Source organism: Chionomys nivalis, chromosome 20, assembly GCF_950005125.1.
Source record: "Chionomys nivalis chromosome 20, mChiNiv1.1, whole genome shotgun sequence".
In the NCBI taxonomy this organism is placed as follows: domain Eukaryota; kingdom Metazoa; phylum Chordata; class Mammalia; order Rodentia; family Cricetidae; genus Chionomys; species Chionomys nivalis.
Genome location: NC_080105.1, coordinates 31247533 through 31270757, shown reverse-complemented (window position 1 = coordinate 31270757; position 23225 = coordinate 31247533). Strand labels below are relative to the sequence as shown.

The following is a 23225-nucleotide window of genomic DNA, read 5'->3' as shown; positions in this document are numbered from 1 at the left end:
CACTCAGGGGCACAGAGGCAGGGAGATCTCTGTGGGTTCGAGGCCAGCCTGATCTACAAAGTGAGTCGCAAGACAACTAGGGTGACATGAAGATTAAGCATCAAGTATCTACTGATGGCAGCCCTTCCTTTAGCCACACAACTGATTAAAAGCACTTCAGCTATTACTAACCAGTATGGTTGTACTCCCGGAGACCATGTTAGCTCAATGACAATCCCAACACTGCAGCTGATGATCACAATGATGGTTTTGACAGGAGGCCATTGTCCATCCACGAACTAGCCTGTCCCCCCAGGAAATGTCAGCTCTGCTTAGTTTCTCCAGAAGACTGATCAAGTAGTTTTAGACAGACATAGATTTGGGTATAGCTGGAATTAGCCACATTTAAAGAATCAGATGAAAATGTAATGGAGGCTGAAAAGAGACTCAGGCTTCTGCAGAGTAATCTTTCAATTGACTCTTCTGTGCTTGGCTCTACAAACTGTAAATTCCCAGCATTCAAGGTGTGGTGGTCTGAATAGGTTCATAAATTTTTAAATTCGTGCTCATTAGGGAGTGGCCCTACTTGACGGGGATTAGGAGGTGTGGCCTTGTTGGAGGAAGTGTGTCACTGGGGGTGGGCTTTGGGGTTTCAAATGCTCAAGCCAGGCCCAGCGTTTCTCTTCTTGCTGAGAGTGCTTCATTCAGATCCGCAGGCAGCACCATGTCTACAGGCCTGCTGCCATGTTCCCTGCCATGACGACAGTGGACTAAACCTCTAAACCTGTAAGCCAGCTCCAATTAAATGTTTCCTTTATTATAAGAGCTGCTGTGGTCATAGTGTCTCCTCATAGCAATAGAGCACAAAGACACAGGGCTTGGGCACAGAATCACAAAATGAGTTACCCAGTTTGGGGAGGAATATCTTACCGTGGGAAGAGAGATGAGGCAAGACAACCGCCGCCAACTGTCAACATGTAACCATACATGCCTCCTTTGTATGTTGGAGAATCTCAGAATGTGGCCTCATTTTTTAAAATGGCATCTCTATGGAGGGGGAGCTTTAGACCACACACTCTGAAGGAGGGTTGGGTGAAGACGCTAGGAGGATGGCATGAAGAGACAAAGACAGATTTTTGCAAGCCAGAGAGAGAGATCTGGAGCAGGCTCTTTCCTGGCAGACCTCAGAAGAACGAATCCGGCTGACACCTTGCTTTTGTATCTCATCACCAGAATGGGCCTCCCATTTCTGCCGTTGAAACCATCAACTTTCTGATTTTAGGTTGCACGGCACTGGAAAGGGTCTGTATTACAGAACCCAGAAAAAGCCTGAGGCGGCCCTGGGCTGAAGATTAGAGGATGAGGAAGAGGAGAACACGAATGAAATAATGGGTGGAGAGGCAGATTCAGAGAGAGAGAAGCCCAGTGAACCACAAAAATGAACATGGACCCCCTTTTCCCCTTATAAACAGGAGCCTGTAGACCCAGAAGAATCTAAAAGCTCCAGTTGCTCTAGAGCGCTGTTGGTTTGGGAGTCGCCTCTCACCTGCATTGTCCACGGAGCCTCGGACACCATGGGAGAAAGGCCAGACATACCCAGGAAAAGGACTTGCTTGCTAAGTCAGCTTGAGCATACCCATGACTGGAAGGAACGAACATCATCTTCCAAGAGTGTAGGCCTCTGTTTGTGAAGCTCCTGCTCTAGAAGAAGGCATACGACCCTGAGTTACAAGAACACGCTTGCCCTTCCTGTCACCTGACTCTCAGTTTTCACTTCTACAAACGAGGAACAATGGTGGCACCACCTCAGAGGGGTATAGATGAGCATTCCATAGTTTATTAGCAGCGTCACCTAGTAAATGATATCTGTTGCTGAAATCATCTACTTTATTGTGACAATTTTTTTTTCAAGTCAGGGTTTCTCTGTCTAACACTCCTGGCTGTCCTTGAACTACCTTGTAGACCAGGCTGGCCTTGAACTCACAGAGACCTGCTTGCCTCTGCCTCCCAAGTGCTGGGATTAAAAGTGTGTGCCACCACTGCCCAGCTGTGACAATAATCCTTGCCTCTCAAATTCAAAGCGATACCAGCAAACCTTCAACCTAAGGCCGGGAGCAAACACTATTGTAACTGGATGACTGACCTCAGGCAACAGGGAAGATAGCTCTTAGCAAGTGAATCTGTGAACAATTGTGTTGTCCTTTTTTTCTTCAAAATGTCAGCATGATCTGTGTCTCAATTTAGCCACACTGACCAGTTCTGGCCACTGACCACAGTGCCCATTCTAGTATTTGACCTTCCTAAGGATTATCTTAAAGCTTTGGAGTGTATTTAAATTTTTTATTATATTTATTTGGGGGAGGACACCCATGTGCATGGTACTCACAGTATGGGTCCCAGGGATTGCACTCACATCACCCGGCTCTCCGCCATGCGTGCACTTTTTCCCCAGTGAGCCATCATCTTGCTGGCCTTTGGAAGTAAGCAAAAGGTCAAGTCCACAGAGCCAAGGCTGAGCAGGGCAGACCAGCCTTTAGAATTTGGCCGGTGGACATCATCCTTGAGCAATGTCTAGTCTGCTCGCCACTCTAACTACCCCAGAGCCTGGGTCGTCCAGAGATGCCTTATGGCCAGGACATTGCAGAAGTCCAGTCTTCCTAGCCAAGGGCTGTGGCGAAACTTGGTGTGGGGACCGTGGTGAAACTGGATTAAAGGGGGTCGTGTATACCGGTGCTAAAGAAGAGATGGGGAATCTTTGGCCACCATGGTCCTTTGAAGCAGAGACGCTGGCCGAGAGGCCATGCCAAGCAATCAGCTGGGCAGAATTGTTGAGGCTGGAAGGACTAAAGGGTGCCTACAACATTCCAAAGTATCTCATTAACGGGGCTCAGGATATTTTGGAGTTAAGACACAGATTTACCCTTTGCCCTTCCTCAGATTCGTTGTGAAACTACGGGGCAGTTTGGGTGACAGTCTGGCTTTTGCTTGCTGACTACCTCGCGCGCTCTGGGACTTGAGAGAGGCGGGGTCGGCAGGACTGGGCGGCGCCTGAAGGGGAAGGACCAGGTTTTGAGGGGTGGAGAGAACGAATAAGGAGGCGGGGCCTGAAGGGAAGGTTTGGCGCTGATGGGCGGAGCCTGAGGGGAGCTGCGGGTCTGAGGGGGTGGAGCAGGCTAGGTAGGGCGGGGCTTAGGAGGCGGGAATGGCGCTGGTTGGGCGGGGCCTGAGAGGAGCGGCGGGCCTGAGGAGGCAGGACAGGCTAGACCTGCGCGACGAGAGGGGCGGAGCCGGCGGGTTGGGGGGGCGGGGGGGGGGGGGAGAGCGGGCGCGCTAGGATATGGGGAGGGGCGGGGCCTGAGGGCGGGGCGGGGCGGGGTGGCGCGGCGCGGCACGCGCACTACCAGCCGCCTGGCCCTGCTGCTGCAACGCCGGTGGCGCAGGCAAAGGAGCAGCTGCAGCCGCGAGTCCTTAAATAGCATCGCGACCCGGCGCGGGGCAGTTGGTGGACTGCAGTGACAGCCGCCTACAGGGCTGCCGGGGCAGCGGAGGAGGTGAGTGCGCCAGCTACGAGGAGGGGCCGCGTGTCGGCCAAGGCGACCCTAGCCGGGCCGACACTGGAGAGCCGCCCCGCGCGGCTCTGCGGGACGTTCCGCTTTTCCGGCCTGGCCTCCGCGGCCTCATTTCCCTCGGCATCGGGAGGCTCCGGGACCGCCCGGGCGGCCACCGCTTCCGGTGCCCGAGCAGGGTTCCCCGCGGGCCGTGCGCGCGCGGCTGGTGCACCGCGGAGTCGGGGCGCGCCTCGCAGCACCGGTCCCTGACTGGGGTGGAGGAGCCCTGCCCGGCTCAGGTGTAGAGAGGTGATCCTGCCGGCTGGGGACCCTGGTGTCTCCGCCACCTCATCCCTCGTGCCCCAGAGGCAGGGGTCGTAAGGTGCGCTGGCACCGCGCGTGGAGACGGACTGTCCCGGTGCAGCTCTGTGACGTGCCCCTGCGCCGAGCGTTCGAGGAGGGTCAGAGGCAGCGCCCGGAGCCCGATGTCATAAGTAGAAATTCTCGCGGTGTCTCCAAGAAGAGCGCCCACAGCCACTGCACACAGCAGTGATGGAGTCACTGATTTTAGGCAATCTGGCTTTTAAATTTTTTTCAAATTAGGGAGCAAAAATGGTATTTATCACCTTGAAGCGGAGACAGCGAATGCTGATAGAGGACTTGAAAGAACACGTGGATTAGATCTAGAAACAGAAGCTCCATCTAATCAGTGCGTTATGCCAGGGCTTGCAGACCATCTTTCCACTCCACCCAAGCTCGTGGTCAATGGAGCTTAGTTAAGAATGGCCATTAAGAACATGTCTTGCCGAGACATTTAATCTTCTTGGAACGTGAGTATTCCCTATAGGACTTGACATTTGCTTATGTTTCTGGTACACGTTTCAACACGTAATCTGTAGTTATCCCAATGAGAATTATTAGCATAACCCAAACAAACAAAACACATCCAAACGCTTCTAGATGTTCTGGTTCTTTTCATGTGTCGGTGACTGCGAAGCCCACCTAAACTTAAAAGTTTGAACCAGTGGTCTGCAATGGGCAGGCTTGAGAACACAGAAGAGCCGAAAGGAACCAACCGCTTGGAGCAACACGGTGAGGCGTGATAAGGGCAGAAAACAAACAGGGCCAGATCTTAGGAGATGTTCTTGTAGTTTCAACTGAGAAATCCCTTCCTGATGTGAGTCTGGTTCTTCTGTGAGAGGTCTGCCTTGAGGTGAAAATACGGCTTGAGCTAAAATCATGTGACTAGTGAAGGGAAACTCAGCAACACACTTTATTGCCTCACCTCTTCTTCAACAGCCGAACTTAAAACAAACATACAAACAGAGCTCACCTCCCCACCCACGATTATAAGCGTTTGGACACATTTCCTTCCTGTGTCTGTTATTTACATTTTGTCCATGTTTTATTGTTGTGACAACCTGACTGAAATCTCTGGGCCTTACAAGTTTTGACATTTAATACATGCCATGTGACAAATGCAGGTAGGGCCAGGGTGTCTATTTATACCGTACAGGTCCTTTTTCAGCTCACTCTAGGTGGAATAATCAAGAGCAAACCAGCGTGCTACAGTGTGGTGAGTTAATGTCTTTAGCACTCTTTCAGGTTTGATGTGGCTACCTAGTGCAGTGTGGGTCTGTGTTTAGCGTAGGGGTCTGGGAAAGGATCAGGTGGTTTTGTCATTTACATATTTATGTGGAGAGATTTTTGTCTTTCTCCCTGTGCCTTTTTCTTTTTTCTTTTTTGCTAAGCTGTGGGATGACTACCATAGGTTCTAGCTGTTTATACTCATTTCAGAGGGTCATGTAGTTTGTAAGATCAGTTTCATTTGTTGGGTAAGCTCGCCATTGCTGCTTTGCATGCATCATCTCTTCTGACTGAATTCTCTTTGAGCTACACCTTTAGAAATGTTTTCTGGACAGTCTTATTTATATGATGCAGCGTAATCGGCCGTCGCTCGCTTTAAGGCAGCTCGCAGTTGGGGGTTTCCCAAAGCCTCTTTAATTAAGCCTGACTGGCCCCGCTAGATTAAGGTGCCTGAGTTTTCAGTGAAGGTCTTCGGTCCAAATTGGGCAAACACTTTAGGGTCATGGTGTACCTTTGGCATCGTTGCCTGGAGGATGGATCTCCTCAGAGCTAATCTGAAGCCGTTGTGCTTGAGGTGAGGTTTCAGCATCCTAGTCCTTCGAGGGGCTTCTGAGAACGTTCAAGAAGCGCAAGCCCTGCGAAGTCGAAGCTGGACTTGAGCTAGACCGGAGAGGCAGGCAGTTTTACCGGTGTTTGTGAGAATACTCTGAGATGATAGGATGCTGGGTGTCAACGCCGAAGAAATTTTAGTTTGTGTGATCCTAGGGACTCAGGTAATAGGGACAAGGGACAGAAAACTATCTCACGAACGAGCTGTGCGGATGCTTCTGCTTTGTCCTGCTGCTTATGATTTCTTAGCTGTCAGAGGCAGTAGGATTCCGTCAGTTGAGCCTTCGTGGAAGCAAGGTGAGGAGGCCTGAGGGTTGCAATCGAGTGGTCCTTTTCTTGTTCCCGACTGCCTGGGAGGGATGCCACTTTCACCTGGAGGTATGTGAGGGCTGGATTCCCTTAGGACGGGGGAGGGGCTGCCGGAGAGCAATATATGTCCTATGTCCTAAATCTGAGATTTCAAAACCAGTGGCTGGGTTCACATAGGAGTCTGGGTTCGTTCTCTTTATGGATTATTTGCTAGTCTTCAAGTAGTAAGTAAAAATGTGGAAGCTGTCTAAATAGCTAAATCAAAGTGTAGTTTTACTTTTTCATATTATGAAAGTAATATATATATACATATATGTGTGTGTGTATACACAGAAACAGACACACATTTGTTATTAAACAAGGACAAAAAGCCTTGAAGAAATTACATCTGGGTTCATTTTCTTCCAGTTTTATGAGCAAACTGAAATTTTTTTTTTTTTAACTCTAGAACCTGACCTGGAACTAGCTCTGTAGACCAGGCTGGCCTCGTACTTAAAGATGCGCCTGCCTCTGCCTCCCGAGTGTTAGGATTAAAGGCGTGCCTGGCAGAAAAATAATTTTAAGGCATATATTGTCATTTGAAGTTGAACATTTTGACAATTTTTTTAAATTAACCTTTATTTTTATTCGATGTGTATGGATAATCTGCCTGCATGCATGTTGTGCAGCGCCTGCAGATTTCTAGAAGTTGTAGAAGGTGGTTTTGGGTCTCTGGGGACTGCCTTGTGGATGCTGGGAATCAAACCCGGGTCCTCTGGTAGAGCAACCAGTGCTCGTAAGTGCCAAGCCATCTTTCCAGCCTAACAAGTCATTTTTAACCCCCTAATTCGGTTACACAGTGATCGTCCCTTTGGATATGTGTTGTTTTGAGAAGGACTACTTTTAACTTACTCATTACTCTCTCTTTGTTGATTTCAGAACAGTTTACCAAGCTCTTTTCTCTAGTTTAACATATGCATGTTTAAAATAAGACATTTTCTTTCATTAAAAACTCTCATGGTTTTATAACTGATTTGAAAATTATGAATGAATGGGTTTTAATGGGCTTTCGGGTTCATGTATTTTAGTGGGAACTGTTGAAATAAGGATTTCATGCCTCGAAAGATGAATGGGAAGAAGCCAGTGCGTCAGAAAAGTGTGCTTTGCCTTTCAGACTGTTTCCCCATTTGGGCTGCGACTTCTGATAAACGTATTATCTACCCATTCGCAGGGCTATGGCTGCTGTAGAAATTGGCACTCTCCACTCGGGGTTGTCGTAGGAGACATGTCTGGAGCCACGAGGCCAGAACACCGTTGATTAAGCAGAGTTAAGGAAAGCTGCAGCAGGGCTGGACTCTCTCTTTAGGCTCAGCTGTCAGTCCGCGGAGCAGGACCAGTTTAGGGACAGGAGCGGTGACGATACCAGCCAATAGGATCGGAAGTTAATTCATTGGTTTCCCAGCAGCCCTGGGAGGCGCGTCCTAGACTCTGACACTGGTTCTCATCCTTCCTAATGCTGCGACCCTTTAATACAGTTCCTCATGTGGTGGTCACCCCCAACCATAACAAGATTTTTGTTACTACTTCATAGCTGTAATTTTGCTGCTGTTATGAATTGTAATGTAAATGTCTGATATGCAGAATGTCTGATATGTAAGCCCTAGGAAGGGCTGTTCTACCTCCCCACCCCCAAAGGGCTCCCGACTCAGAGGTTGAGAACTGCCACTTGGTGACATGTAGAGATTAAGTTGCCCAAAGCAGGATTTGAGCCTAGGCTACTGCCTGGCTTTGGGGCCCCTGTTCTCCAATGCTTCCCGCGCATGTCTCTCTAGAGCTAGGATCCTCAGGCCTGGGAAGTTCTACTCTACTCATCTAGTAACAAAGCAAGCCAGGTTCTCGCTTTCTGTCTCATTCAGCTGTGAATGTTCTCCCCCTCACACGGGAGTTCCCAGAGGTAACAGCTTGTTTCAGCCTAGTGTAGTATGTGACCAAGATCATTTACTGCATAGCTCTGACTTTCTGGAGAACTGAAAAGTATTTAAAAATTCAAAATCCTCTGCCTTTGAACTAGGTCTTGGAAGCCTAGCACACAGCCGGGGGTACGTGATCAATGCAGAGTGTTGGAGACCACAGTTGGGAACTGGTCCCTAGAGTAACACAGCTGGTGGAGCCCAGCACTCTGATAAGAGAGAGATTCACCTCTGTAACACATGGGTTTGCTCTCGGCTGTGTATTTGGGGAGCACTATTACCCGCTTCTTGGCACGGTGCGGTGGTAACGTCGAATCCTGTCTTCGGAGCTTGCAGGCACGATGATTTTGCGTATTTCCCAATTAAAGTACAGAGCTAGCAGCCGTGGGCTCAATATAACAGGGCTGCTGTGGATGAAGGCAGGTGTGATGAGCAGTGGTGGAACCATGCACAGTCACTTCTCTCTCTTGACACCCCAGTGTCCCTTCGGACAATCCCCAGCCTCTGAATCTCACTGGTGCCATAACTGTGGCCGCGGCAGTAGGAAGAGAGACTAGGGCTCAGATAAGGTTACACAACCTGCCTTCCCCTCTGGCCAATGTCTGGCCCCTAGTGTTGTCCTTGACTCAGTGTCCTGAGACTCAGTCAGCCAGCGAGTTTCTACTTATTGTAATCTACTCTCTGCCCAACACTTCCCAGCATGCACCTGTATTCTTCCTTACATTCTTAGTAAGCCCACAGTCTGTTATCCCCCGTGTTGACAGAAAAATTGCCCTTGTTAAGAAGAAAACTAAGAAGAAACAAATCTGAACACGATAGCACCTGTAATTCCAATGCTTGGGAGGCTGAAGCAGGAGAATCACTGTGAGTTGGAGGTCAGGCTGGGCTACATAGTGAGTTTCAGGATAGCCTGGACTAGATAATGAGACCCCATCTCAAAAATGAAAAAAAAAAAAGGTGATGTTGGTTTAAAAAGGAGGTTTTTCTGAAGCAGATCTCCAGGGCAAAAACCACAATTAGTTAGCCTCTCAAGGGCTTCTACAGCCTGGCTCTGGTGTGCTGTCTTCTCTGCCTGTCTCAAAGCCCCATGAATTGGGGCACTGGGACAAGACACCAGGCGCGTGGGACTGGAGGCTCTGCAACCTAAGACTCCGTCAGTTGTCCAGATACCTGAGCTGCTAGCCTGTGTCCTGGAAGGAGGCATAGGCACAGGCCTCGAAAACCCTGTGTCTGTATCTCCATGGGCCTTCCTATATTGTTGATCATTTTCTCTACCTTTTCCTCAGAGAGCTGTCGCTCAGAGGTACCTAATGTGACTCCGTTTTCAGACTCTCATTCATTGGAACCTTGGATTCTCTGACAAGCAGCAGGGATGCCACAGCAACCAAGGTGGTGGCTAAAATGTTGACATATGTCTATACCAGTTAAAAATGGCTGTAGTCCCAAGTGTCCCAACCCCTAGTTCAGAAACTGGAATCTCTTTCCGTGGCTATTTAATATTTTGTAAGCCTTCTGCCTCTGACTTTCATGGTATGGGTGTGTATCTTTCCTCCTCATCCGAGCATTTCAACCATTCTGTGACCTCTAGTGTGACCTCTAGGTAAGAAGGGGACCTGGTCACTATCATTTCTATATTTTCAGAAATGTTCCTGGGCCCTGGAATGGCCCATAGAAGTAAGGTATTGTCCTTGACTTGTGTCCCCAAACCCAGTTTGTGGGCATGGTCTACTTATTCTCCTGTACTCTCCAAACAATAGCACCCAGCTAGTGGGCACCTGGTCCTTGCTTTATTCTTAGTGCCTCCAACCAACTATAGTCTGCCACCTCCAGCATAGAGGTGAAGGCTTTTAGTTAAAACAAAACCAAACAGAAAAAAGAGGGTGGGGGTGCTGGGAAGAAAGGGATAGCTACTTTCCCTGAAGCATGCCTCTGACCCAATCCTTCCTGCACAGAAATAGTCACGGCTCCCCACAGTCAGGCCCCAGGTCTCTTTTTAAGCTTGTCTGTTGGGGGCTTCTGTAGCGTGGCCTCAGCATTTCATACCGTGCCTTACCCCAATAGTCCCTTCGTAGTGTCTTGATAGATCAAAACTGGGAGGCATAAGCAATAATGGAGAGGGTGCCTGAATGGCCTTGCCCTGTAGTCAGATTGATGACTATCTTAAATGTCACCATAGAACCTTCATCCAGGAACTGATGAAAGCAGAGGCAGAGATCCACAGTGGAGCACTGGACTAAGCTCCAAAGTTCAATCAAAGAGTGGGAGGAGTGAGAATATGAGCAAAGAGGTCAAGACCAGTCTACATGAACTAATGAGAACTCTGGAACCAGCATAGGACCAAACTAGGCCCTCTGAATGTGGGTGACAGTTGTATGGCTGGCGCAAACTGTGGGACCACTGGCAATAAGGCCAGGATTTATCCCCTACTGCTTGTACTGACTTTTTGGAACCCATTTTCTTTGGAAGGATACCTTGCTCAGCCTAGATATAGTGGGGAGGGCCTTGGTTCTCCCTCAAAGCAATGTGCTAGACCTTCTTGTCTCCCCATGGGAAGCCTTACCCTCTCTGAGGAGTAGATGGGGGCTGAGTTGGAGGGAAGGTGGAGGGGACAAGAAGGGAGGGAGTGGGAACTGAGGAACTGAGATTGGTATGTAAAATGAGAAAAGATAGGGTTTTTTTAAAACTAATAATTTAAAAAAATGACCCCTGACAATAAGACTCATTATCTACTCTGCTAAACTAGATTTTAGCAATTAGGATCAAGGAGTTGAAAAATCTGTGGACCAAATGCATGTTTCCTGGAGGTGAACTTTGGGTTTAAGAACACAGCTCAAGGGTTTCTTTCCTGTAGTTCAGCGGGCATGAGAAACAGGTGATTCTAGGCTTCTCGGGATGTGAGAGGAGATTACTGTCGAATTCTAGATAATCTTGCATAACTGTACCAGAGCCGGCACTTACCTGGTATTCCCACTTTAAAGGTGTGCCTTGTTTCCCTGCCAGGAGAACATTGGTCAAATAGGTCTCTGTTCCTTCTGTGGGACATTGTACCTCAGGCAATCTGTGAGGCATCCTAGCATGTAGAGCTGACAGGGACTTCTCAGCTCCACAGGGCACCCTGAGAGGACAGATCCAAAATCCAGAGGGTATAACTGAGAGTCCAGAGCCCTGGGCTAGCCTCGGAAGACAATGCCAGTCTGGTGTTCTTTCATGACATGACCTGGAGATGAATTCAGGAACACAGAGTGTAAGCAAGGTAAGGATCCTTAGCGTTGGAGCTAAGGCTGAAGCTATAGGATTCCCAACCCAGGGCAGATTTCCTCAAACATGGCCAGCCTCTGAGGTTGGCATGACTCTGTGTCTTTAATTCTCTTTGTTCCAGACCAGCCAGCCTAGTCTTGTGGCCTGGTGACAGTCTCCAGCATACCTCTTTCCATCAGCAGGTGATGGTGGGTGTCTTTATCCTGTATATTGTGGTCCCTTTTGCAGGCTTTTTTTAGATGTGGCAGGCATTCAGGGGCTTATGTATTGTTGCCCATGGGAAGGAACTAGTGGAAGCTCTGGCAGAAACAGGTGAGCCTTGTCCGGCAGGTGCCAGAGAGGATGGTGTCTGATAAGGGTTGTGTTCACTCTTGGTTGGGGAGCGGCTAGAACGTGTGTTAGGATGCAAGATGGAAATATTAAAAATATTATAGATGCTTTTTAGTCTTTCTTTAAATCCAGATTTGATTCATGGCTACAGAATATTTTGGGGAATATTTTGAGTATGGTTGATGAATGAAAGCAGGTGTGTCTTTCCGTCACTTAGTGGGATGGTAGAGGAATAGAAAACCAGAAAGTTGTCTCTTCTGCTGCCAGCTTGGCAGTTGAGCTCCAAGGACCACCTTTTAAATGGTGACTCAGTTCAGCCAAGGAGGAAATAAACTGAAGCTTCTCTCTGGAACTGGGTTCTGAGCTGTGTCAGAATGCGCGTCTGACTTCAGGAGAGTTAGGGAAAGCCAGAGTGCTTGGATCATGGTGGTGTGCAAGCCTCCATGAGACAGATCCTTTATTTTCTCTGTGGTTTACAGCCATGTCTCCCGAGGCTTGGGCTACCTTGCTATATAGCGGAAGGTCAATACATATTTGCCAGTTGAGTCCATGGACCTTCTCCTTGCGTGGACATTAAATACTGTGCTGGATCGGCTACTTCGGGTCAACATTAAACTTGGCTCCCTCTGTTTAGATTTTTGAGCTGTTGGCAGGATACATTACATGTGCCAGTTCGGCTTACAGCCACCTCACACATAGTTTCTGTACCTATAGAGTCAGAGGACCGTTGGCACCTCAGAGTGTCTCCTGAACGACAGGATATGTGGAACTTGCTTTAAAATATATATGTATATTTTTTAAAAGAGCATAATAAAACAGTATTAGCAAAATGTTAGCTGCGATTGAAGCTGATTGGAGGATATAGGTACCTGGTAATTTTATTGTACTATGTGGACTTTTGAATAGATTGGGAAATTCAGTAATAAGAATTTAAACTGGGAATGTAAAGATCCCAAACTAATGTAGCTTGTCTACTCCAAGCAGGTAACATCCAAACTTGGCATTTAGTTTTTCTTTTTCCTGTCCTTTAAATAGTAGGCCATTGTTCTGTAATCTTCCGTAACTTAGATTTTTTTTTTTTCTGTGTTTAGCTTCCCTAAGCCAGTCACCTCTTACGGTTACCTGAACTCTGTAATTTTAGCTAGTGTCCCATGGTGTCACAGATCCCTCTCATGCCTCCCCATACAATGAACAAAGTCTTGCTTAATCTGTTCTCTGTTTCACCTGTTGCTTTTTCCAGCCCGCTCAGTGCCTTCCACAAAGACAAAAGGGCCCATGTTCCTTAAAGGTCCATTCCCTTCCCAGATTTAAAATATTTTAAAGATTCCGTTTCTTTCTGCTTTGTAAGTTACCCGTTGAGGTCTGTTAATCTTCAAGGGTGACTTCCCTGACCTTGTGAGTGGCTGTTCTTCCCCCGGTGGGAGTCTGTATTTGTATTCAGTTGGCAACTCACACTGTGTTGGGCTAAGCCATTTCTCTAACTGACCGTTCCTCTGAAGCCATGTTCTATTTTAAGAGGTGTGAGTAACCCTACCCAACGTGTGCCCTCTTGAGCCTTCTTATCCAGGTCACTGCTATTTGATAGCTGTGACCTCTGAATCGCTGGGCCTTGGGGGCTCCTTGAGGACAAGGGCTGAGTCTATTCTCTCTCCCATCCTGACCTAGGCCCCCTGCAAGGACATGGCTGTCTCTGTAAACTAAGCACTTCGGGGTGAAGATGAGCCTCCAGTAGCTATTCCATAACCAGCTGACAGGAATAGTGTCCTAGGAGAGAAATCCAGTCTCCTGGTCACTGAGGCTTCCATTTCCTAGCCTGCCCCTAACTGCCTCTTGCAAGCCTCCTGCTCCCTCCTTGCTCCCCATATGGTCTGGTTTTCATGGCACTCTCCCTCCCCCTACCTGTCTTTGACTGTTTAGATTTGGCTCAGTTCCACCTTGGCCTCTGCACAGCCCTAGGTGGCCTCCAGCCTATACACAGAGTGTTTTCTCCCCTCCAGATGCCTGCAGCCCTACCACTTTCTTCCTTCCTACCCTGAGGTTATCTGCAGTGATCTGCTGTTGGGTTAGCTCCTGCAGGTGCCTTTGCCTTCACTGTTCTCCTGAACTTGTGAAAGGTGGGGGAAACATTGCTAGGGCTCCATCCTCCTGGCAGCGACCTTCTGTTTGCAAAGGGCTAAAGAAAAAGTTTTATTTCCCTCCAATGTGCAGGGTATTGTTTGCTTTGCAGTGAGGCCCTCTCCGAAAGGACACTTGCGTGGAAGTTGCTCGGAGGGCTGGTGAGGGCCTGCGCCAGGGCCCAGCTCAGGACAGACAGGGAAGGCTTAGCTGTGTTTTCTGGAAGAGCTTTATAGCCCATCTGTCACTCCTTAATAGGGCGGGTTACCAGTCTAAAGCCTTGTATAGTAGCTGGAAAATACATAAATACAAAAGAACATTAACCAACCTGAGCCTGGCCATATCTTATTAATCCTGAGAATTGATTGAACATACAGTTACTGGTTGATATGGCAAATTTTGTGTTATGCATTTATAATTAAAAAGTTGGTGGGGGAGTCAAATATAAAGCATAATAAAATAATAATGTTTAAGTTATGTTCTACTATATATCACTTATTACTTAAGAATAATACTTAAGGGGGCTGGAGAGATGGCTCAGAGGTTAAGAGCACTGGCTGCTCTTCCAAAGGTCCTGAGTTCAATTCCCAGCAACCACATAGTGGCTCACAACCATCTGTAATGAGATCTAGTGCCCTCTTCTGGCCTGCAGGCACACATGCAAATAGAACACTGTATACAGAATAAACAAATAAATCTTTAAAAAATAATAATAATACTTAAACACTAAGTTCTTTGGACTACTACCATAGAACTGCTAGATTTTTATGATTTATTTTTCTTCATAGGTTGTGGGGTGGGTGTGTATGTCTGTGTGTCTGTGTGTGTCTGTGTGTATGTGTAGGTGACTGCCTATGTCCACAGAGGGCAGGGTTGGTGTGTGTCTATGTTCCTGTATGTGTGTATGTGCAGGTGACTGCCAATGTCCACAGAGGCCCAGAGGGATATGTGTGTGTGTATATGTGTGTGTGTATGTGTGTATGTGTGTTTGTGTGTGATTATGTACAGGTGACTGCCAATGTCCATAGAGTCCAGAGGTGTGTGTGTTTTTGTGTCTCTGTGTGATTATGTACAGGTGGCCACTGATTCCTCAGAGGGCAGAGGTGTGGTATGGTGTGTGTGTGTGTGTCGGTGTGCGTGGTGTGTTTGTGTGTATGTGTGCATGTGTGTGTTTGTGCCTCTGTATGATTATATTCCACAGATGGAAGAGGTGTGGTATGGCACGTGCATGCGTGTGTGTGTGTGCGTGCGTGCATGTGTGTGTAAATGACTGCTTATGTCCACACAGGGCAGTGACATTGGATCCTCATGATGCTGGAGTTCCAGGTGGTGCTGGGAACAGAACTTGATATGTTCTTAATCACAGAGCCATCTCTCCAGCTCAGAATTGGTGACTTTAAGGTTTTCCTCCAGTACCTGTTACCTGGGGTTTCAAGGTGTGGGTGGAAACCTGTTGATCTGATCTTGGTGACGGGAAGACTCCACCATCTTTTCATCTTACAGGGGCACCCATGGCCTTCTCGACACAAAGAGAAGCAATTTTCTGCCGTTCCCACTCCTTCCTTTGTGCATACTATAAGGCTCGCACTGGCAGAGGCCCTGCTCCTGACCACACAGCTCGTCTGGGCACAGCCAGTACCTGGAATGGGATGCTTTTGCATTTGAGTCCAGGATTCTTGCCACATTTCTGTACTGTGTAATTCCCTAGTCACTACTGGACGAGATGGGCTCTGAGCAGAATACCTGAAGGGACCTCGAGGATTGGCTAGGTCCCCTTATGAAACACAGGGACCTTCCCTCCTCCTCTCTTCAGGCCCTCAGTGAAGATGCTTCTTACCTACCTGGGATCCATCCCTGGCTGTGGTAAGAGGCAGGGAGTCCCTTCACTGGTAAGTTCTTCTCCCTTCTCAGGGTGGAGTTCCTCACCTCTGATTTCCTTTGTAAGGTGGAGGGTCTATCCTTGTGGGTTATTTTCGTAGCCAGGGGAGTTTTATTTTCTCCTCTACCCGCTACAGTAGCAGGCTGTACTTATGTTGCCCAGCATGGTGAGACCGTGATGTCATCCTCCTCAACCTCCAGCTTTGTAGACGTAGCGAGGACTCATCCCTGGGTCAGGTATCATCTGTAACATCCCTGTCAGATGCAGCTGATGACAGGAAGTTTAACTTCAGAGGCCTCTTCTGTCTGCTTCCTTAGCAAGAGTTAGGTGTCTACCCATTCTGTCCACTGAAGCTGACTGACTGAGGCAGCCCCTTCTGTCCAAGTCCGTTTTCTTCCCTAGCATTCCTTGGTAAGCATGCCTGCTTTGTTACGATATCTGTGCAGAAATAGGACAGTGTTAAGTCAATTAATATTCTACTATCTTATTAGCTTATGTTAATTATATGTAATGGGTTTATTATGATATTGTTATACATGTATGTAATATGTTGTAATTATAGCCACCCCTTCTACCCTCTTTTGTCTCCTTTCCTCTCCCTTTAATCCCCCTCTTCTTCCCAACTAGCCCCTCTCCTATTTTGCTGTGTTTTCCTGACCCAGTGAGTTCTATTAGTATCATTTACAGGAATGTGGTTTGTTTACAAGAGCCTGAGCGCCTCACTGAAGGCAATACCACTGATGAAAATGCCCTCTGTCAGACGTTATTCATCTATGTATTAAATAAATATGAGGACAAATGGAATAATCTTGCTTCCCTTAGGGATCTTCTTCAATCCATCTGACTCAGGTTTAACCTGCTGTCCTACATAAAGGCCTTCACATGACCTAGGCGTCTTCCTTAGGAGTCCCCAAACAGACAGATCTTTGTGTCTGTGTGGGCAGGGAGGGGGCGGAGAGCTAGATGTTGTGTTGTCTCTGTGACTGACACGTGCTTCGGGGAATGCTGAACAGGTCCTCTTAGCCAGAGGGCCGCCCACCCAGCCCTCTCAGTGTCTGGAGGATGCTCTCCTCACCACCGCCCTGTGCTGCTCAAGCTCCACGGTGGGAAGCCCAGTGTTTCTCTGGTTTGCAGGATGCTGTTTTCTCATAGAAAACTCACCTGGTGCGGCACCCTGGGAGCCTCCCTTCTTCCCTGCTCATGGAATCTGTGCCGCTGTGGGCAGCCTTGGCCGTCTTAAGCCTATGAGGAGTCCCCTCCCCATATGCCCTAGGACTGTTCTGTTGGTGCTGACTAACTTCTCAGGAAGCGAAATGGTTGGAGAACTAGAAAACAGCGTGGGGGTGGACAAGAGGACACATTTATACAGACTCAAGCTGCTCCGAATCCCCTGGCCCATGGAGCTTACTCTCTCTATGAGAGACATGAGACTCTGCAGATGGGAGGAAGAGGAGGCCTGCTGAAGTTTGGGAACACCCTGGACAGCTCTGTCCTGTTCAGAGTCACTGTTGTATAAATGTCTCTTCCAGGGATGGCAGTAAGTCCATAGTCAGCATCTCAGAGGGTCATTTACTCTGTGGGAAATACTCAGTAAATAAGTCCTGTTTTGGTCTGGGCCCTATGTGAAGCACCAAGGTAGGAGCAGAAGAAACTACAGCAAGTGCCACCGACCAGGAGTGTCGAGCAGGAAGTACCAAGTACCTCACAAAGGCCACAGAAGTATCCCAGAGTTCACCTGGAGGATGAGCTACTTATCAATCAGTGAGGCCATGCTGTAAGAATTTGTTAGAGAAAGTGCCCTCTGGCCTGTTTGGGTAGGATTTGGACATCTGAAAACAGGCCTCCCTCAGGAAGGGAGCCAGTGACAAAAGGAGGTTCAGAGCAGGCCCAGGCTGGAGGGGAGGTTTTCTTTAGGAAAGGCTGGGAGGGTGGGTAAAGGGCAGGGACATGTGCTCAGAGGGGAAACTGAGGCACCTGCTCCTGTGTTGGTGCCGTCTGTGGACGAAGGCTTCGGGGACCACCTCCCAGTCTCAGACTCTGGCGTTGTTGCTGGCTCACCTTTCATCAGGCCCCAGAACTCAGCTCTCCGATGCCTTATCCTTTATCGCCAGTTATTACCAAATCTCTGCTTTTTATAAATCATTTAGAATTTTCCTTTGGTCAGAGTTAGCCTTTGAGCTGTTTAGAAGTGAGCAGTTGCCCAGTGGCACTGAGTTGACATCAACCACTGTCAGCCCCACACTTTTCATGACCTCATACAAACCCCTGCAGCTGTTGGGCAATATCTCCCATCTCCCTCCCCTGCCCCCAGACCCCCCCCCTCCCGTGACCTCTGTTCTACTTTCTGTCCGCAGTTCACCGATCCCGCATACCTCATGTTGATCAAATCACGATCGTCCTTTCCTTTGGCCTATTTCACTTAGCCGGGTGTTTGCTACCCTCGTTCATATCACCTCTGTTGTGCTGTTTTCCTGATTTTCTTTAAAAGGCTGAATGCTCATCTGTTGTATAGATGTCTATGCACACCACAGCCTGCTTATTCCTTCATCAGAGATGGGCATTTGGGTTCCGACACTGGCTTTTAAAGGGTTGTGTATGGAGGCTTTTTGTCATTAGCATTATGACCTCCCACCCCTGCCTGGCTTCGAGTTCCTTTGCCTGGGTCACAGCTCTGACCTCTCAGAAGTCCAGAACCTTGACTTCAGCTGGGGTTTTGACTGCACATCTTCTCTTGAGTGGAACAGGAGCAGGGGATGTCCTGTTCTTTGGATTTTTGGCAATAACCACCTCATGCACTAAAGAAAGGCCATGATGAAGATCACATTTAGCCCTGTGTAAATGCATAGTCTGGGGCTCGATACGCTCCCTGTAAGTGCTCAGCGGGCACTTGACTCTTAGAGCGGTGGAGCTCGGGCATGGAGAGATGGCTCAGTGGTTCAAAGCACACACTGGCTGCTCTTTCAGAGGCCCCCAGGTTGGTTCCCAGCACCCACATGATGGCTCCAAGGGCTCAAGGCATGTACATGGCACACATACCTACATGCAGACAGACAGGCAGAACACTCATACACATAAAATAAAAATAATAAATTTTTAAAAATCATGACTCAACTGATGTCCCTGAATACCTTCCTTCCCCTCTCCTAGCCACTTTAACTCTGTCAGTTTGTTCCAGATTCATCTGTCCGTAGTGTTAGATGTAAGTAGGGAGTTGCTTCTCATTGTCTTGTCTCTGTCTTGTCTCTTTTGAGGGCCATGCAGCTCCCTTTCAGGCCCACTGTCTCTTGTGCAGCTGCCTTAATTTACCCCCTTGTGTTTGTGTTCCAAGTCTCAAGTGCAGGTCTGAGTTTTTCTCAGTTTGCCTAATGATTTCTCTAAGAAGGAAGTGATTCTGTACTTAATTCCAAGGGCAGGGTTCCCTCTAGTCCCTTCCTCAGTCTTCATGTGAGAAGCCCATCAGTGCTCTCGTGTGAGTTGTACAGCCAGCCATCTGAGCACTGTCAGATAGAGCAAACAGCTGCTCCTTACGCCAGTCTTGGGATCTTGTCAAATAACGGATGAGCTGTTTGTAATGCATAGAAAAATAACACATGCTAGCTAATTCCTTTTTGGTGTTTGACCTTCCGAAGAGAAATGTTGACTATTGCTGTAAGAGGCTTTGAACATCACTTTAAAGCAACCAAGATTATAAATATGGATCCATAATCAAATGTATTCCTGTAACCTGGGGGGGGGTTAGTGATAAATGGATACATGATTTCAAAATCATTCAATTAAAGTAAGTTAAATTCAAGAGAAGAATATGAAGATACTTCACAGAAAACTGTGGAACCCAAAAAGGTGTTCTGAAAAGATGCCTCAGAGCTGGGCATGGTGGTATAGTTCTGAAGTTCCAGAACTCTGCTAGGGAGGCTGAGGCAGGAGGATTGAGGCCAGCAGCCTGGCTATATAGCAAGATCCTCTATGATAGATAGATAGATAGATAGATAGATAGATAGATAGATAGATAGATAAGCAAGCCTAAGTAGTATTTCCAAAGTAATTTAGTTTGTCACTTGGCTTATTTATATATGAGTTTAATGAATATGGAGATTAATGAGTTTAATGAATATGGAGATTATTATGAACAGATGTTTGATCAGTCCCATCCGCATCTCTAAAATTTTATCTTTTCAAGTTAATGTACTATATTTGGGAGAGTTTATTGGGGGTATTGCATATGTGATTGTTGTGACCTACAGCCTTCTATTATGGCCTTTGCTCTTATTGGATAAATTAAGTACCTCATTGTATTTGCTTTTAAATGTTTTGTGTGTTCAGCTCTTCCTCTGAGAACTTTGGGTGGGATGGGCAAGAAGCCTGAATATAGAAGTACTCAGTTTGACTCCAGTATTTCATAAATCAAGTTTTTAAAAGCAAGACATCTCTGTTTTGTTTCTCTTTTTAAACCCTTCCTGGAAATTAACTTGGTAATCCATGGGATCAGTCGTTTAAATGAAAATGAAAGCCCCATTGGTCCAAGGTGCATTATACTTGGTCGAGAGGAAAAGCTCTAACGTGTGTGACAATGATGGATGTTCTGTGGATCCCCTGTTATCTTTGTGCAGAGGATCCCAGGGTCACCCAAGTAGTCCTCTGGGTTGATGGAATGGGCCAAAAGAACTGAGCATGACGGAGATTCCTATGGTATGGCATTTGGCCAGCAGCCCCTGCCTCCCCTCTGCTGGGGACTCTTCTTGTCTCTAGGGGCATTGGTTCCTAGGCTATGGCTTAAACAAATCTAGCTTTAGGTGGTGTGCCAGGCCGGGTTAAGGAGCACGACTCCAGTGACTCCGGAGTGCCAGACTGAAAGAGCAGCAAATGGCCTAGCTGCCACTGTCTTGTTCCTCCTGGGGCCTGGGCTCTGCCCAGCTAGTACAGGACAAAGGGGGCACTTTCAGCCCTGTAAATAGCTTCTTGTGTTAGGGGAAGGAGGTGGGGCAGGGAATGGCAGCATTGTGCCAGCTTGGCTTGCTGCATTAAGGAAAGATGTCAGGACTTCTCAATTCGTTGCTGCTGTCAGGCAAGTGTGCAGTTTGTGTGGGTTTGTTTGAGGTCTGCATTCCTAGTAGAGCATTCCATCAAACTGCTGTTACTCATATTGGCGGAAGCTCGAGGAACGGCGGAAGGAGAGAAACACAAGGCTGTAGACCACTTGGAGAGAATAAAATGCTACTGTAAGTAAAAGAATTTTACTTTGCAGAATTGCAGGCGCTTGCGCACGTGTGCACGTGTGTGTGTGTGTGTGTGTGTGTGTGTGTGTGTGTGTGTATTCACCCTCAGTGTCCCTAAGGGGAATGATGCCCTTGTGGGTCACCTCTGGCTCTGAACTATTTTTTTTTTTTATAATGCAAACACAAGAGTCACCTTTGTGTACAGTGGGCACGGAACCCACATGCAGAGGCCAGGGAGACAGGATCAGTGGTAGGTAGCATTTATGTAAGACACGGAGAGTTCACATGGGCTTCAGATTTGGGGTTCTCCTAACACCAAGCTAGAAGGACCCTTCTGTCCTGTTCTCATAGTTCCTAACTTAGAGCAGCTGAAAGGGACTGGAAGCCCGTGTGCAGCTAACCATGTATGTGTTCTCAGAGAGCAGGTCGGGGCAGCCAAGAGGAAGAGCCATTCATATGACTTGGGTTTAGAGTCAGGTTAGTGTCTCGTTCTGACAGACACCCCAGAGAAGCCTTTTTCTATTTCTGGCTCTGGTTTTCCTCAGGGTCATTTTACTATTGTGGTATTCTAGTGAGATGCAGAATATGACAAACTCCCTGCAGCTCTGAGTACAGCTAAATGGTGATTCTGTTCAAAGCTTGGGCAGAGGGTGCCGGCTTCTCTGGGTTTTGACAGTTGTGCTACCTAGTTTTCATCGTTCCCCTGTGTTGCCTGTCTCTGCCCACATGTACCTAGGCATCCTCCACTCTTGGCATTTGCTGAGTTTGTAAGCCTCTCCTTGACTAGTAGTGTCCTGTCACTGCTGCTTGACTCCAGCGCTGAACAAACCCTTTTAAAAATATCTCAGTTTGCCATCTACTGTATTTCTGTATGCTGCATGTATGTGGGGTCCAGAACAAGGTGAAGTCCCCTGGGGCTGGAGATATAGGTGGTAGTGAGCTGCCCAGTGTGGGAGCTGGAGAACTGAACTTAGGTCCTCTAGAAGAGCAGTTAGTGCTCTTAACTACTGAGCCATCAGCAGCAGCGCACACACTTTCTGTAAGCAGAGAAGGAGGGGTACACAGAAGCGTCTGCAGCCAAAGGAGCAGCTGGCCGTCAGCAAGTCTGTGTGTTCTACATGAGACATGTGTCTTCCTAAGACTTTAAGCCAACTGAATCATGTTATTAGCAGATAGCCATGTGATGTATGTGCCTGAGCTAAAAGCTCTGCTAGGTGCTGATATGGACATTTGTTTTTGAAAACAAATCCTAGAGAATTCCCAACAGAATACCATTGACTTAAGAACACAATGTGTCTTTTAGTTTTAACCACTTATTAGGAAGTATTCAAAACCTATTGAGGACTGAATCTTAAATATGGTATCTGTCGTCATAGAATGGCCATTTACAGTGTCTCATTTCGTTTGACTGTAAGCCCACCTCCACGTTTAAAATATCTGACTACCTTTTCCTTAACAGCATTGAACTGAAGGAAGAAAGGTCTATAATGCTACCAGTGAATTTGGGTGGATTTAAATGCTTAGCATTACAGATCAGCACCTAATACCATGTTCTTGCTTACATGCTATTAATATATGAGTCTCAGAAGATTTTTAAAATGTTTTTCTTCCCAGCCTTATTAAACTTTCTTTGCACGATGCACTCTATATCTTGGCTGCCACTGCTTAAAATAGATAAGTTAGTCCCCTGTGTGTGACTCTGTTTGTTTAGAGATGAATTGGTAGTCTCACTCAAGAATGTAATTCTGCTATATTCAACTCCTATAAATCCACACAATCTAGATGCTATGAAAATTACTCCCCAGACATTGAGGAGAGAAGAGGGCAAGGGATGGATAATGCTTCTTCAGACTCCGAATGATGAAGGGCAATGAAGACAAATGGAATAGAATGATTGGAAGTGAGGCAGATTTGCATGTTAGATCAGAAAGATGGTCTGTATGCCAAGCTATAATACTGTTTGTGCAGTCTCCGTGACCGCTGCCAATAGGACCTGGGCCTGATTTTACCTGTTTATCCTGAAGTCTCAGCGTAGGCACTATTTCTGAGAAGGGCCCTTCTCGATGCCCAGTGGACTTTGCTCATTCCATTCTGTCCCTCATTAGATGGTTAACCCATTGAAAGGCTGACTTGCTCCTTTGCCCTGTCTTCCCAGGTCCTAGCACAGTGGCGCAGCCTGGGCACTCAGATATGCAGGACAGGACGAGCTCAGCTCCTATGAATACATTCAGAACAAATACTCTCTGGGTGTATTTTGGTATCTTTCTCTCTGAGCTGTCTCATGGTGGTTAGACACACAATCCTGTATCTTATCCTTCCTTTCAGTGGTTGGAAAAAAAAAAAAAAAAACCTTATCCATTGTCTTTTTTTTTATTGGGAAGCTGAGCAAAATGAAAACAGTGTCTGTTTGAAGAACTGCCCCTGGCAGCAACGCTCACTGATGCTGGTC

At 47.4% G+C, this 23225-nt stretch overlaps 1 protein-coding gene across 2 annotated transcripts in view; it reads left to right on the top strand.

Annotated features, from left to right (window-relative positions):
* The first annotated feature begins 3380 nt into the window (after positions 1-3380).
* The window catches only part of Acsl1 (acyl-CoA synthetase long chain family member 1), a 68634-nt gene continuing 48789 nt past the window's right edge, over positions 3381-23225 (top strand). Inside the window, exon 1 of one of the 2 annotated variants that reach the window (XM_057752379.1) lies at positions 3381-3530. The gene's annotated coding sequence lies outside the window, so the exon portion shown is untranslated. Of the gene's footprint in view, positions 3531-4048; positions 4358-23225 lie in introns of those variants that run through there. The other variant, XM_057752380.1, reaches the window with a different exon arrangement.